Raw genomic sequence first — 16975 nt, 5'->3', positions numbered from 1 at the left:
TTTCAGGATTTTGTATGTACCATCCTGTTGTCTTCTTACCTGCATGTTCTCTCCCAAGAAATCAGAGCTTAGTCTTATCAGTTGCCATTTGTAGATAACTTTTCATTTTTCCCATGCTGCATGCAGGATTCTTTCTTTGTTTGGGGTTTTGGTGAGTATGATGATGATATGTCTTGGTGATTTTCTTTTGGGGTCTATCTTGTTTGGAGTTCATTAAACTTCTTAAATAGATATGTTCTCATCTTTTATCATATCAAGGAAATTCTCTTCCAACAAATTTTCCACAAAGTTCTTTATGGTTTTATTTGTCTCTTCCTGTTCTGGAATTCCAGTTCCATGTAAGTTATTCCTCTTGATGACATCCCACAGTAATCTTAGTCTTTCTTCATTTTGTTTTAAACTTTTGTCAGATTGATACCTCACCAAAGTAGTATTGAGGTATTCGTCTTCAATCTTACTAATTCTGTCTTCCACTGATTTGATTCTAATCCTTTGTCCATTCAATGTGTTATCTATTTCTGAAATTTTAGTATTAATCTTCTGGATTTATATGACAAAAAGTCAATTCTAACTTTTCATTTATTTTGTCATTTTGTTCTTGTATTGTCTTTCCAAATTATTCTAGAGTTTTGTCTGTGTTTTCCTTGATCTCTCTCTCCATCCATTGAAGGTACCTAAATACAATTCTTTTGAATTCCTTATCAGGAAGTTTCAATGCTACTTTTTCCTCAGGGATGGTTTCTGGGTCTGTATGATGGTCCCTTGTTCCTACTATTTATCTTGTTTCTTTGTGAGGACAGTGATGGTTTGTTGTCTCCAAGACATTTGGAAGGTGTTGCATTTATATTTAATTAGTGATTGTGTATTGGTGTGATTCACACAAGATTTTTTTTTCCTTTTGTTTCATTTTGATATATCTGAATAAACAAAGTACTGTGCTCCTCTATTCACATATTGATAACACTTACACACTTACCACCTGTCTCCTGGTGGATGTGATAGAGCAAGAATGGGTGTACAGATCTCTGTTAGCTATTTCTGAAAAGCAGTTATAGGTCAGTCTAGCTCATACAGGCTGTCATTTATCATTGGCCAATTGGTGCAAAAGCAAGTGGTGGCCCTCCCTCAGTAGGGGGTGCTGCAGGAGGTCTGGGTATGGTTGGGTTGTATGGGCACAGTTGCTAAAACACACACCAAATAAATACACAAGACCAATCTTAAAAAGAAAGAAACAAAGAAAAGTTATAAATGGAAGAATTATTTAAAGAAATGCTTTAAAAAGACTATATAGATCTATATATATATAGAGAGAGAGAGAGAGAGAGAAACAAAAAAGCACCACAATTTGTGCAGATGGGAAAAGAAGACAAACGAGGTAGAATAAAAGAATAATGAAGAAAAAAATGAGAAAAAAATGCAAAAAGAAAAACAAAGAACAAGAAGAATGAAAAGAAAGACAAAAGATGGGAACTAGGGAAAGGGAAGAGAAAGAAAACAACAAAAACTAACACCTGTGACAGGAAAAAGAAAATAAAAATAAAAAGGAAGAAAAAATAGAATAATTTTAAAACAAATAAAATGCAAATCAGGGGAAGAGGTGTTCCAGGGCACCCATTCTCCATCAGAGTACACAGACTGGGATGAAATTCCTCCCAGTGCAGAAGACAGGTGAAGGGGTGGGGGATGGCCTCACTTCCTTTCACCAAGATGGTGTGGCATATAAGAGTAACAAGTGGAATATTACACCTCTCTAGCTATCAGCCTCCAGTGTGTTTGCCCATGATGTCCTCAGCAAATGGAGCCTATTCATAGGTCACTAGGATCAGAGTGCTACTGCTTTAAGTATCCAAAATGGCCACTCCACTCATAAATACTCAATATGGCTGCACCCTCTGGACAGCAAAAGTCTACAGTTCTGTTTGTCTTCTTCTTTGCTGTTTCTTTTATAGCTGTTAGCCACCTGTGCTATTGTCCACATGACCCTTGGTAAGAAGAGACGATTTTTAGGTTACTGCTCAGGTTCTAAAACCACTTGTAATTCAGACTATCCATGTCATCAGGATAGCTGACAGTCCACAGCTTCCTTTGTCTCCTTATTCACTGTTTTCATTGAGGTTCTTCTACTAGTTGACATTTAATCCACTTCTATATCCTTCCTTTCAAAGCTCAGGGCTGCAACATTATCTTCTGTATCTGTGTCACAATTGGTTTCTCTTTTCTTTGTTGAAGAGGGTCTGTGCAGCTTGTCTGTCTATTCTGCCATCTTACCAGAAGTCTGGCATTATCTTTTATTCAGTCAAAAAATATTTGTTGAATAAATAAAGGAATTATGTAGAGTAGGAAGTGCATGGTTCTGTGCACCTATATTCTATACTCTGAATTATTTACTAATTGAACAGCCTGAAGTTAGTAATTTTCTGGACTCTGTTTTCCCCACCCAGTAAAGATAACAACTACTTTCAGGGCTTGTTTTAAAGATTTAATGAGATAATTATATTGAAATAATTTGTTAAACAGATTAATATAAATATTAGTAATTATTAACATGCTAAAAAATGATCTGCAGGCAAGCCACCAGGAACACTTCCCAAATCTCAAAATTAGGAACCCTTGCTATGTTTGTTTTGTGGAGAATTAAACGGTCTGTTTAAGGCCAATAGGAGCCCTGGTGTCACAGTGATTAAGCACTCAACTGATAACTGAAAAGCTCTCTAATTCAAAACCACTCACTCTCTCTTCAGGAGAAATATGTAGCACTCTAGTACCATAAAGATGAAAGTCTTGAAAACTCTATGGGGCAGTTTATGTCCTATAGGGTCACTATGAGTCAGAAATGACTTGACAGCCAAGAGTTGTTTTTTTTTTTTTGGGGGGGGGTGGATTTTCTTGGAAGGAAATTGTGTTTCAACTAAAGTCTGCATGGCTTAGGAGAAGAATAAATTCAGAAACTCTAATCTCACAATATTGTGCTGTGATGTATTGTCTGTTTAGATTTGTTTGCCAGATATTTTTGGTAAACATTAAAGCAAAATCCAGATAGATTTTCTGGGTTAGAATTCAAAGAGTTAACAAGTCCAAGGTTTTCATTCTTAAACAGAAAACATTTTTTTCATAACATCATCATCTTTGAAAAAAGTAATCTTCTTATACTGAGAAAGTCTTTCAAGAAGGCTTCTGCTCATTGGTAAACACCTGAGCCCACTAAATGATTATGTCCTGAGAGATTTTTATAAATTAGTTTCCTTTAAATGTCCCTTCACAGATTTCAGGGCCCTTAGATTAAATTAATTTTGCCCAGAACAGTTTTAAAGTGAAGTAGTTCACTATAATACAGAAAACTCTAATTTTATAATTGCAAACAAAATACAACAGTTCTGGGCTTTTACTGCTCAATTAAACTCCACTTTACCATAAATTCTATGAATGTGAAGCTTTGAGCACACTTCACATATAGAAAAAATTGCACACTGCCCTCATTAGTGGTGAGGAACATGCTTAATGTTCCGTGAGGTACAAGGTTAATAGAGTATATATATATGAACAAGAGAAAATCATTTTATGACTATTCCACAGCAACTCATTAACAATTAACCCAAATGCTAAGGCATTTCAGTGTATATTTCTGTTTTCCTAACAGGGCTTCTTGGGTTTCTCTAGAACCCTACTTTCCTACTCTCTTGTCTTGGTGGATTTAGTTTGTGGAAAACAGAATTTTTAACAAAGAATCTTTGAAAGAAAGGGTTCTTTATCTCAAAGGGTTCTTTTTCTGATTTTATTATATTGTCATCCAGAACTTCCCCTGCTATATTTTTCCACTGGAACACAGAGCAGTGCTGCACACATATGGCTATTGACTCACATTTCTCTACACTTATTAGCCCTTGAAAGCTATTGTACAACTTTGTTTGGCTTTAAAAATTCTGATAAATACAGTGTTCATTTGCTACCTCCTTTGGAAAGCACTCTGTTTATGAATCCACATGATCTGTTTTATGACCCATCACTCTGTTGTTGTTGTTGTTATTTGCCATCGAGTCAGCCCCAACTCATAGCGACCCCTCCTTGGGTTTCCGAGGCAGTATCACTACGGAAGTAAGAATGTCCAACCTTCCTTCCGAGGAGTGGCTGATGGGTTTGAACCGCCAGTCTTCTGGTTAGCAGTCAAGTGCCTTAGGCACTATGCTACCAGAGCTCCTTCTAAGTAATCACTTGTAAGACTCAATTTTACCAGAGAGAAAGACAGCTTGAATGGTGGTAATTTCTCTTGCATGTGGTTTAGTGTGATATCAGGACCCAGGTGTCTGCATCTCAGGCTCCCTCTAACTACTCTTCATCTCAACTAGGTTTCCACTGCTCTCCATTGTGCTTAGTCTTGAAACTCTCAAGTCATATATATACATATATATATATAATGTTCCTTTTGTGCTTCCTCTCCCTTTTCATGTTCTCTAAATGACTTTTTTCTCAAGGTCACTCCTCTGTGTCTCAGACTCCTTAGAGCTTCACAAGATCTTACACCATTACTATCTGTGTTAGACTGGGTTCTCTAGAGAAGCAAAACCAGTGAAGCATATATATATAGGAGACAGAAAGAGAGAATTTATCTCAGGATAATGGCCTACATAGTTGTAAAGGTTAGAAAATATCAAGTTTGTGAGTCAAATGTCTAGTTGGAAGCTTCTCCTGACAGCTCAGGGGCTAATGGACCCAAGATTGGTAGGCAATATAGCAGGCTGCTGGTTTCAGAGGCTGACAAATCCAAGATTGTCAGGTAATATGGAAAGTCACTGGTTCAAGTCCAGATGATGATGAGCCAGATGCAGGATCTCTAGTAAAAACCCAGAGACCTTTCTCAGAGCTTTTCCATATATGTTGGAAGCAGGCTACCCCCCTAAGGTAACTCACTTCCAACTGATTGAATACTCATAGAAGATCTTATTATGAAAGTGATTACATTATATCAGATATCATCATGGGTAATACTGACATTGTAACTGCTGAACCACTTAATATATAGCCCAGCCAAGTTGACACACAACTTTAACCATCACATTATCTTAGATCTTTTGGGATGGTTCTTTAGTTTCATATCCTAATATCTAGATCTCAGCCTCCTCTTCTTCCTCAAACATCACAATTCTCAGCTTCCTACTCTGCCAAGGTTATCACATTTTCCCAGTCACTCAAGCTAAGTATCTCTGTGGCAGCTTGAACACCACAGTTCCTTCTCCATACCCAGTCACCACAATCTGCAACTTTTCCTTCATTGTGTGATTTATATCCAGCCTTCCCCTCCACTTTCATCATGCAAGCTCTCATGTTCTGCATGTCTTCGTATCTTAGGTCTCTCCTGCCCTTCGTTCTCCTCCCCACACAAATAAGTTATATAACCACTGACAAGTTAGTCTTCCTCACCAGCTAATGGTAACAACAAAAAGAATAGTTAACTTTTTTTGAGTGCATTCTAAGCACCAGGATATGTATCATGAGGTTTACATATCTAACTTCAATTTATCCTAACAAAACCCTATGAGGTCAATACCATTATTATGGTATCCACCTTAGTCAGACACTAAAAACTCATATAGATTAGGTAACTTGGCCAAATTTACACAGACATAAAAAAGGCAAGATTCAGAACAAGTCACTTGCCTGAAATACAAGGGCTTTTCTCCTGCACCAGAGAGCTCTGGAATCCAGGACCTTGCCATGGGTTCCTAGAACTGTATTTCCACCAGGTTTCACGTAGCCCCTTTGACTTTATGAGCTCATTCCAGTCAAAGATGGAACCATAGACTTGTCATATGGTCTAGTTACCAAGTGTTATGAGAGCCACATGGGGGAGGGGTGATTCAGTGGTAAAATTGTTGCCTTCTTGTGGGAAACCCAGGTTTACTTCCCAGCCAATGCATTTTATCTATCAGTCAGGTGAGGCTTGTGTGGTGCTATGATGCTGAACAGGCTTTAGTGGAGCTTCCAGACTACGATGAGCTTGGAAGAAAGGCCTGGTAATCTACTTCAGAAAATCAGCAAATGAAACCCTATGGATTACTAACTGTCTGATATCCAGCTGATCATGGGATGGTGTAGGACTGGGCAGCATTTTGTTCCATTGTGCATGGGATCATTATAAGTCAGGTCTAACACAATGGCAGTTCACAACAATATGAGAGCCACAGAGCTGTGCACCCACCCCCTTCTCTGAGATCTTGTTAACCTACCTAATTTTTTAAAAAAATAATATTTTACTGTGTTTTTCGTGAAAGTTTACAGAGAAATGTAAAGTTCTCCATTGACAATTTCCACACAAATTGATCAATGACATTAGTTACATTTTTCATGTTGTGTCAACATTCTCATTAGCTGTGCTCTAGTTGTTCCATTTCCAATACTCTAGTTTCCCTACAGCAGGATCCAAGTAGGAATTAGGTAAGGGGAGGACAGAGATGTTTCCAACAGCTAAGAGAGACAAACTTGTCTGTCAGTTTGTAATACTGTGGTGGCTTGCACATTGCTATGAGGCTTAAGGTTGTGTTTCAAAAGCCAGCAGAGTTGCACATGGTGCACAGATTTCAACACAGTTTACAGACAGAGACAGACTAGGAAGAAGGAAGAGGCCATTTACTTCTCAAAGAACTGGCCAGGGAAAACCTTATGAATAGCAGAGAAACACTGATACATTACTGGCAACTTCATGAATGGTCTAGAAACATTGTCTGATACAGTACTGGAAGAAGAGGCCCTTAGGTCAGAAGGCACTCAAAATACAACTGGGAAAGAGCTGCCTCATCAGAGTAGCACTAACCTTAATGATATGGATAAAGTAAATCTTTCGAGACCTCCATTTGCTGACATGGCATGACTCAAATTGAAGAGAAACACCTTCAAACATCCATTAATAATTAGAACATGGAATGAAGGAAGTATGAAACTAGAAAAATTGAAAGTTGTCAAAAATGAAATGGAACATAAAAATATTGATATCCTACACATTAGTGGGCTGAAATGGACTTGTTTTGTCCATTTTGAATCAGACAACCATATGATCTACTATGCCAGAAATGACAATTTGAAGAGGAATTGCATGGAATTCGTCATTGCAAAGGATGTTTCAAGATCTGTCCTGAAGTACAATGCTGTCAGTGATAGAATAATATCCATATGCCTACAAGAAAGACCAGTTAATACTACTGATATTCAAATTTATGCACCAACCACCAAAGGCAAAGATGAGGAAATTGAAGATTTTATCAATTTCCACAGTCTGAAATTGACAGAACATGCAATCAAGATATGTTAATTATCCTAGTGACTAGAATGCAAAAGTTGGAAACAAAGAAGATTTACTGGTAGTTGGGAAATTTGGCTTTGGTGACAGAAATAACACGAGAGATCTCATGATAGAATTTTGCAAGACCAATGGATTATTCATCACAAATACCTTTTATCAACAACACAGAGGCTATACACGTGAACTTTGCCAGATGGGGTATAGGAATCATATTGACAACATCTGTGGCAAAAGGCGATGAGAATGCTCAATATCTTCAGTCAAAGAAAGACCAGGAGCTGATTGTGGAACAGATCATCAACAGGACATATGCAAATTCAACTGAAGTTGAAGACAATTAAAAGAAGTCCACAAGAGCCAAAATGTGACCATGAGTATATCCTTCCTGAATATAGAGACTACCTAAAGAATAGATTTGATGCATTGAACACCAGTGAGCGAAAACCAGAAAAATTGTGGGATGACATCAAGAACATCATCCATGAAGAAAGCAAAAAGTCATTAAAACTATGAGAAAGAAAGAAAAGACCAAAATGGATGTCAGAAGAGACTCTCAAACTTTCCCTTGAGTGAAAAGTAGCTAAAACAAATGGAAGGAATGACAAGATAAAAGAGCTGAACAGAAGATTTCAAAAAGCAGCTTGAGCAGAAAAAGCCAATAATATAATGAAATAAGCAAAGACCTGGAGTTAGAAAACCAAAAGGGAAGAACACGGTCAGCATTTCTCAAGCTGAAAGAATTGAGGAAAAAATTTATGCCTTAAGCTGTGATATTGAAAGATTCTATAGGTAAAATATTGAATGGTGTAGGAAGAATCAAAAGAAGATGGAAGGAATACACAGAATCACTGTATCAAAAAGAACTGATCGATCTTCATCCATTTCAGGAGGTGGCATATGTTCAAGAACCAATGGTATTGAAGGAAGAAATTGAAGCTGCACTGAAGGAATTGACAAAGAACAGGACTCCAGGAACTGCTGTAATACCCACTGAGATGTTTCAACAAACGGATGTCCCACTGGAGGCATTCACTCGGCTATGCCAAGAAATTTGGAAGACAGCTACTTGGCCAGCTGACTGGAAGAGATGCATCTTTGTACCCATTCCAAAGAAAGGTGATCCCACAGAATGTGGAAATTATTGAAGAATATCAATAATATTGCATGCAATTAAAATCTTACTGAAGATAATTCAAAGATGGTTGCAGCTGTATATTGACAGAGGACTTCCAGAAATGCAAGCCGGATACAGGAGAGGACATAGAATATGGATATATATCATAGATGGTGTCAGATGGATCTTGACTCAAAGCAAAGAAAATCAGAAAGATGTTTACTTGTGTTTTATTGACTAGGCAAAAGCATTCAATTGTGTGGATCATAACAAATTTTGGATAACATTGAGAAGAATGGAAATTCCAGAACACTTAATTGTACTCATGAGGAACCTGTATGCAGACCAGGAGGCTGTCATTCAAACAGAACAAGGGGACAGCACATGGTTTAAAATCAAGAAGGAAATGCATCAGTGTTGTATCCTTTCACCATACTTATTCAATCTATATGCTGAGCAAATAAATAATCCAAGAAGTTGGACTATATGAAGAAGAACATGGCATCAGGATAGGAGGAAAAATCATTAATTATCTGTTATATGCTGATGACAACATTGTTTGCTGAAAGTGAGGATGACTTGAAGCACTTACTGATGAAGGTTGAAGAATACAGTCTGCAGTATGGATTACATCTCAATATAAAGAAAACAAAAATCCTTGCAAATGGACCAATAAGCAGCATCATGATAAATGGGGAAAAGATTGAAGTTGTGAAAGACTTCATATTGCTTGGTTCTATAATCGACACCAATGGAAGCAGCAGTCAGGACATCAGATGACATATAGCATTGGGCATATTGGCTGCAAAGAACCTCTTTTAAGGGCTAAAGAGCAAAAATACCTCCTTGAGGACTATGGTGTGCCTGACACAAGCCATGGTATTTTCAATCACCTCATATGCATGTGAGAGCTGGACAATAAATAAGGAAGACCGAAGAAGAGTCGATGCTTTTGAGTTGTGGTGTTGGCGAAGAATGCTGAAAGTACAAAGGACTGCTAAAAGAACTAACAAATCTGTCCAGGAGGAAGTGTAGCAGGAATGCTCTTTCAAAGCAAGCCAGACTTCATCTTACGTACTTTGGTCATGTTGTCAGAAGGGGCCATTCCCTGGAGAAGGATGTCATGCTTGGTAAGGTGGAGGGTTGATGAAAGAGGGGAAAGCCCTCAGTGAGATGGACTGACAGAGTGGTTGCAGTGATGGGTTCAAATATAACAAAGATCATGGTGCTGGCACAGAACCAGGCAGTGTTTTGTTCTGACATGCGTTGGGTTGCTATGAGTCAGAGATGACTCGATGACACCTAACAACAGCAACAGTTTCCCTTCCAACTTATGTTCTCATCTTTGGTTTGGAATAGATGTTGATCTTTTGAACTCCTACTGATTTTTTTTTTTTTTTTTAGTACAGTACTGATCTAATAGGTAATATCCTTTATTTTGCTTTATCACTCTGTTTTTCTGTTAAAAGATTATCTAGAGATAGTTTTGGTTCAAGGTTTAAAGAATGTCTCATGGCAATAGTCTCAAGAAGTCCTCTGGTCCTAGGTGGTGAAGTTAGTGTAGTCATTTTTAGGAATTTGAGTTTTGTTTTGCATTTTAACCAGGATCATCTATTGTGTCTCCAGTCAGCTAGTCAGTGGTGGTAGGTATCTAGACATTGTCTAGTTCTTCTTGTTTCAGGGTAGTTGAGGTCATGAGTCTTGTAGGATATCGGCTGTGTATACTTGTTTCTTCTCTGTGACTTTGGTTACCATCTTACTCTTTTGCTCCTGATGAGTAGGGACGGATAGTTTTATATAAACTCCCTCATTGTTGCTACTTCCATTGTCTTCTTCCCGCTCCCTACTTAAGTATCCTCTATTCACTGCCAAGCTGCTGTTAGAATTCACCACCTTACCTGTCTGAGTGGTCTGATATTATGCCCCAGATAGTCTTGGATATGAACCTGAATGGAGATTTTTGTATATGGTAATTTGTTTTTTACAATAACTCTCTTAAGGACCCTTCAGTCTTCCAGCTTCACTCTCTAGGCCTGATATTACACTGGTTAAGTTTCAATCATGACTTTTGCTTCTCCTTTAATTCAGTCCTCATTAAAATCAGCTCTTTATCCTCTTTTTTTTTTTTTCAGTCAAACCAACTAACCCTGATTTTCTGAACAGGCCAAGCTTAGCCCAGCTTTGATATGGGCTTCTTTTCCCCTTCCCCTTTTGTGTGTGTACATCTCACCATGACTCCAGGCTCTGCTCTAATTCTAGCTCTCCCAAGTTGTCTTCCCACAGCTGCATAGACCCCTACTCTCTTCTGCACAATTATATTAACACATTGTTTTTATCAATTAAAATGTAAACTCCCCAGGTTAAGGAGTGTGCTTTATATCAGTAATGTTCAAGTATGGCTATGCATCGGAACCATCTGAGAAATATTCAAAATACAGAAGTCAAGCTATGTTCACTTCCTTCTGAGTCCAGAAACACTGATAAAGACTTCTTTGAATTCTCAGTGCTTACACATAATAAACCAAACAAGAAACCAAATTTACTGCCTTCTCATTGATCTTGACTCATAGTGACTCCTCCTTGGGTTTCCAAAGCTGTATCTCTGTGGAAGTAGATTGCCTAATCTTCTTTCCAAGGGGTGGCTGGTGAGTTTGACCCAAGAGCCTTCTGGTGAGCAGTCAAATGCCTTAGGCAGTATGCCACTAGAGCTCCCTTGCACATAATAGATAATAATTATTTACTGTGGTCTTGATTTCTTTTTTTAAATTTTCAATAAACTCTTAAATTCTGTTGTTTTTATTGTTCCCTGCTATTGAGTAGGCCCCAGTTCTTAGTGACCCCATTCACAATTGAACAAAACCCTGATGCAACTTGTGACACCTTCATGATTAGATTCAGATTGGGTCTATTTTGATCCAGAGTTTTAATTGACTGATTTCTTGAAGTGGATCACCTGGCCTTTCTTCCTACTTTACTTTAGTCTAGAAGTTCCAATAAAACCTGTTTAGCATCATTGGAACCCAAAGACCTCTACAGGCAGATGGGTGGTGACCACAATATGATGTGCATTGGCTAAGAATTGAACTGGGTTTCCAGCATGGAAAGTGATTATACTACCACTGAACCATCAATACCCCTCTTAAATTCTATTGGGTTCATAAATCACCTGTCACAAAGTAAGCATTCATTAAATGCTAATTATTTCCCTCTGTATTTTAGTTATTACAAATGTTAAAGCCTTCATTTAGTTTATTTTTGATAGATTTATATTTCCTTTAATTTTTTAATTTTTTTTTACTATTTTGGATATATGACTTCTTTAGTGAAAGTTTCTCTGGTTTACTCTTGACTTCCAATTAGCCTTGCAGACTTTCTCTTTGACAGTTTGATATTAAACTTATTTATTAATTTGCATAAATTTTAGTATTATAAATTCCTTTACAATAATTTTCATCACCTGCTCTTTTTCTATTTTTAGCCTCAATCCTTGCTTCTTTAATTTTCCTATAATTTTCTTCCAGCAAGTAGAGAACTAGATCTTTAAATCTCATAGTCATTAATTTGATGTGGTTTTACTATACTGCTATTTACTTAAAATACTCTAGTTGAATATTACTTGGAAGACTTTGGAACATATGAAAATTTAAGTTTTATTAAATATAGAGACCATCTATATAGGGAGTGCAGCATAGTGGCTAAGACACTTGCCTGCTAACCAGACAGCTGGCGGTTCAAACCCACCAGCCACTCCTCGGAAGGAAGGTTGGGCAATCCTACTTCCGTAGTGATACTGCCTCAGAAACCCAAGGAGGGGTCACTATGAGTCAGGTTCGACTCGATGGCACATAACAACAACAACAAAAAGGCAGGGAGGCCACATGTTCTGACCTCCTCTAACCCCACAAGAGGAAGACAGAATCACCATCAATAGCCCAAGGCCTATTACAGTAAGGCCAGACATGCTGCCTCCCTACAGCCCTTCCTTCCAAAACACCCACTACCTCTCTCCTGGGTTTGATAACTCACTGCAGTGGCCACACAGAACTCACAGATGACGGGGTTTATTAGGGAAGCACCAGGCTACAATTCAAGTTCAGGAAAAAAGCTCAGTCTGTTTCCCAGCCCACAGTCTCTCTCCTAACAGTCTCTCAGTTTCTCTCCAACAGTGTGTGTCCCTCGGTGTCTCATTCAGCAATGCATGTCTCTTGCGTCTCTTTTGCAGCAGCGCGTGTCCCTTTCAGGAGCCTGTGTCTGTTTCAGCAGCATGTCTTCCTCACCAGCTGCCAGAGAGAGTCCTCTTCTGCCTCTAGGAGGCCTCCTTTTGAGCCTGGCAGAGCAGCCGAACTAACCAATCATAACATCAGAATTCTAAGCACCTGAGAGAGAGCAAGAACTTCCCAGAACATTGCTTTGTGTTGCACCCAACAGAAATACCCCAGGTGGATACCTTTTACAATCAGGAGCTCCTCAGTTGCTCACAGCAAATTCCACCACAGAGTTTACAAAGACTTATAGCTAGAAAAGCCACACTAAGTAATTTACTACACCGCAGGGGGAAAAGGCAAAATTGAATTTCAAAGCTAAAAGAGATCTTAGAAATTACTAGTCCACCTCTCATTTTGTAAAGAAGCTTCTGAGAACACAGATAAAGTGAATCCCTGAAAGTCACACTGCTAATTAGAGGCTGATTACTTTTAGTGATGAAGAGCCCTGTGACTCAGTCCTTAGTCTGCCTCTCTCCTCCATCTGTATTCATTCCCCTGATGATCACATAGTGTTCCAGGGCTTTTAACATCATAATACTGATATCCTCTTATTACATCTTCAGCCCTGATCATTCTCCTGAACCTCAAAGAATATACATCTTACTGGTTGTGGAGTGTCTAGGGAATTTGACTGCTAACCAGAAGGTTGGTAGTTCAAACCCACCAGCCACTCCACAGAAGATTGGGCTATCTACTTCTGTAAAGATACTGCCTCAGAAACCCAAGGAGAGGTCGCTGTGAGTTGGGACTGACTCCATTGCAGTGAATTTGTTTTTGTTTGTTTGTTTGTTTTTTGTTTGATTTTTGTCAGCTCAACATCTCCATCTAACTACTTAATAGGCCTCTCATAATTAACATATCCAAACTTATCTTTCTTCTTATATGTTTTTCTTCCACAAACTCCGACCTCAGTTGATGTCATCTCAGTTCTTTTCATTTTTCATTGTGAAAACACTGAAGATATATTGGCCTCTCCTCTATCTCACACAAACTACATCTAACCCAAGAAATAATGTTTATTCTAACTTTTAAATCTTCTCCAAATTCAACTCCTATTTTCTGCTATGATAGAGTAATTGGGAACAATTTATTTCCTCTCTCTAAATAACTAGAAAACTTGCCAAAATATATAAAATTACTGTCATAACATACAGAAACAAGGTAGCACTGGACTGGGATTCCTGAGAGAAGAAACAAATGAAGTGAGACACGCAGCCATGTTGTGGACATAGAGCAGGGAAGAGAATCCCAACCAGAGTACAGTCATCTTGCTGATTTGAGGAGACAGAAATGGGCATTCAGGTAGGTGGGAATACTTGGAATAATCAGTGCAATTGACCAGACAAGAAACAGCTACAACGAAAAAGAGGTCTAGAAATTCACAAAAGGGTCCTCTTGAGCTTCTGCTAGAGTATTGATCTGTAAATATGAAGAGAAACACTATAAGGGCATGTGCAGAAAAACTGTTTAGAATAGTAAGATGAACAATTGTCAATATTTGCACAGGACTGGTAGTTTTTTAATTCTGTTCATACAGAATAGAAAGAGATTTTTGAAAACCTGGGGGAAAACAGTAAAGCTATTAGAATGGTCATATCTTAGTATTAGGTCTATATTGGTATTAGATAAAAGAATATTCTAGAACTGCCTTAAAAAGTTTTAAAATTAATTCCCCAAACAGCTCAACATAAACCATGGGAAATTAGCGACTTTCTCACCTCCCAAAGAAACAATCTAACATCTTTTAAATAAAAGAGGAAAAGGCAAAAATTCAACAATGTAATATAGACAATGTTTGGTATCCAATAAAAATATTATGAGCCATAAGCAATAGGATAATTAGTCAGAAATGATGGACATGATGGTAGTATCAGATAAAAATTCCAAGACTGCAATTATAAATCTTACAAATGTGTTCAAGGATTTATCACAAAACATCAACATATTGAGGAGATAGATAGATATAGATAGATAGATAGATAGATAGATAGGGAGCTCTGGTGGCATTGTGCCTAAGGCATTTGACTGCTAGCCAGAAGGCTGGGAGTTCAAACCCACCAGCCACTCCTCAGAAGGAAGATTGGGCACTCTACTTCTGTAGTGATACCACCTTGAAGTATCACTCTGAGGACCAAGGAGGAGTCACTATGCGTCAGATCCTACTCAACAGCAGAGAGGGTTTTTTTTTTTTTTTTTTTTTTTAATAGATACTGATAGATATGTTGTTGTTGCTGTTGTTAGATGCTGTCGAGTCAACAGCACCCCGGTGTACAACAAAACAAAACACTGTCCGAACCTGCACCAGCCTCACAACACTTGCTGTGCCTAAGTCCATCATTGCAGCCACTGGGTCAATCCATCTCATTGAGGGCTTTCCCCTTTTTCTCTGACCCTCCACTTTACTAAGACTGATTGTTTCACCAGGGAATTGTGCCTTCTGATAGCATGACCAAAGTAGGTGAGACAAAGTCTCGCTATTCTTGCTTCCAGAGAGCATTCCGGCCACACTTCTTCCAGGACAGATTTGTTAGTTCTTCTGGCAGTCCATGGTATATTCAGTAGTCTTTGCCAACACCACAGCTCAAAAGCATCAACTCTTGTTCAGTCTTCCTTATTCATAGTTCAACTTTCACATGCATATGAGGCAATTGAAAACACCATGCCTTGGGTTAGGCACACCTTAATCTTCAAAGAGATATCTTTGCTCTTCAGCACTTTAAAGAGGTCTTTTGCAGCAGATTTGCCCAGTGCAAGTGTGATGGTTATGTTTGTGTGTCAACTTGGCTGGGCCTGGTTGAGTGGCTGGGCAGCTGGTGGTAGTTATTCCCCATGATGAGACTGGCAATCAACTCCATGGTGGGATCTACCACAAGCTGCTGAGTAGCTGCCTTTAGGAATGTGGTCTGCTTCCTGTATATAAGGAGAAGCCTTGGGAATGGTCTCTAGCCTATGGCACGCTTGGACCCTGCATATAGCCATGTCATTGCTCAGCAGCCTGCTATGCTCTGCCGACCTTGGTACTTACAATGGACTTAAGTTAATGACCTACCATGTGAGTTGGTAACATTGGGATTGTGCTTTTTGACTTGTCAGCCTTGGGGCTTCTCAGCCTCAGCAGCCAGCAGCTGTTTGAGTGAAGAAATGCCTCTAGCTCCAGTGGGCTGGGAGCAGGAGGCAGAGCTAGACCCAAGGTTGAGGGGCTTTCACCCAGCCCCTAGAGCCTGGCACTTTAACTTGGACTTAAAGCCTCCAAATTGTAAGAACAAACTACTGTTTGTTAAAGCCATCCTGTTTGTGGTATATTCTTGTCAGAGCGGCACTAGGTAACCAAAACAGAATTTCGTACCAGGAGTAGGGTGCTGCTCTGATAGATACCTAAAATGTGGAAACAGGAGTGGAGTGTGTCCTTGACCCGAGATCCTGGAAGAGAGACTCCAGCATAAAGCATGACAGATGGCAAGACAGATGGCAAGAAACTGGCATGAGACACAGCAGGAGCAGAGCCCAGAGACCGGCATGAGAGACGGCAGAAGCAGAGCCAAGGAAACTGGCATGAGACAGCGACAGCCTTACCAGCCCATGGAGGAGAAAGCCCAGTGCCATTGGGTAGATGGCTTCCTGGTGGAGTGGGTTGACTTTGGGCATTAACTGGTAGAGAAGACTGGTATAAATGAAGTAGCAGGTTGGTTGGCCCATGGAGCAAGAAAGCCAAGTGTCTTTTGGACAGGAAGATTTCTGGCGGAGTGGGTTGCCCCCAGGCATTAATTGGCAGAAGCAGAGAGACCAAGGAAATGGAAGCAGAGCTGTCTCAGCCTGAAAGGGTAGGACCATGGCCATTGGGGTGGAACCACCACAGCCCCCTAGGTTTCAGAGTCAGACCTTCACCAACTTGGTTCTGGAGTGTGGGGCTGCTCGCTCATGTGAGCAAATGGGATGGAGCCATAACCGCTGCCCAAGAGTGAAGGGGTGGGGCTGCCATGCCCAAGAGGGAGAGGAACGGGCCCACCAGGCCAAAGGGGTGAGGTCACCATTTAGGGGAACTAGGGGACTGGAGCCACCCAGTGGAGGAGAACTGTACAGATACCACTCATTGAAGATCTGTACATGTGCCAAGTTGACAAAGGGTGAAATTGTGATGGTTATGTTTGTGTGTCAACTTGGCTGGGCCTGGTTGAGTGGCTGGGCAGCTGGTGGTAATTATTTCCCATGATGAGGCTGGCAATCAACTCCATGGTGAGATCTACCACAAGCAGCTGAGTAGCTGCCTTTGAAAATGTGGTCTGCTTCCTGTTTTTAAGGAGAAGC

This window comes from Orycteropus afer, unplaced genomic scaffold, assembly GCF_000298275.1.
Source record: "Orycteropus afer afer isolate SDZICR_OR568_19922 unplaced genomic scaffold, OryAfe1.0 scaffold00329, whole genome shotgun sequence".
Taxonomy (NCBI): domain Eukaryota; kingdom Metazoa; phylum Chordata; class Mammalia; order Tubulidentata; family Orycteropodidae; genus Orycteropus; species Orycteropus afer.
This window is presented reverse-complemented; position numbering follows the sequence as displayed.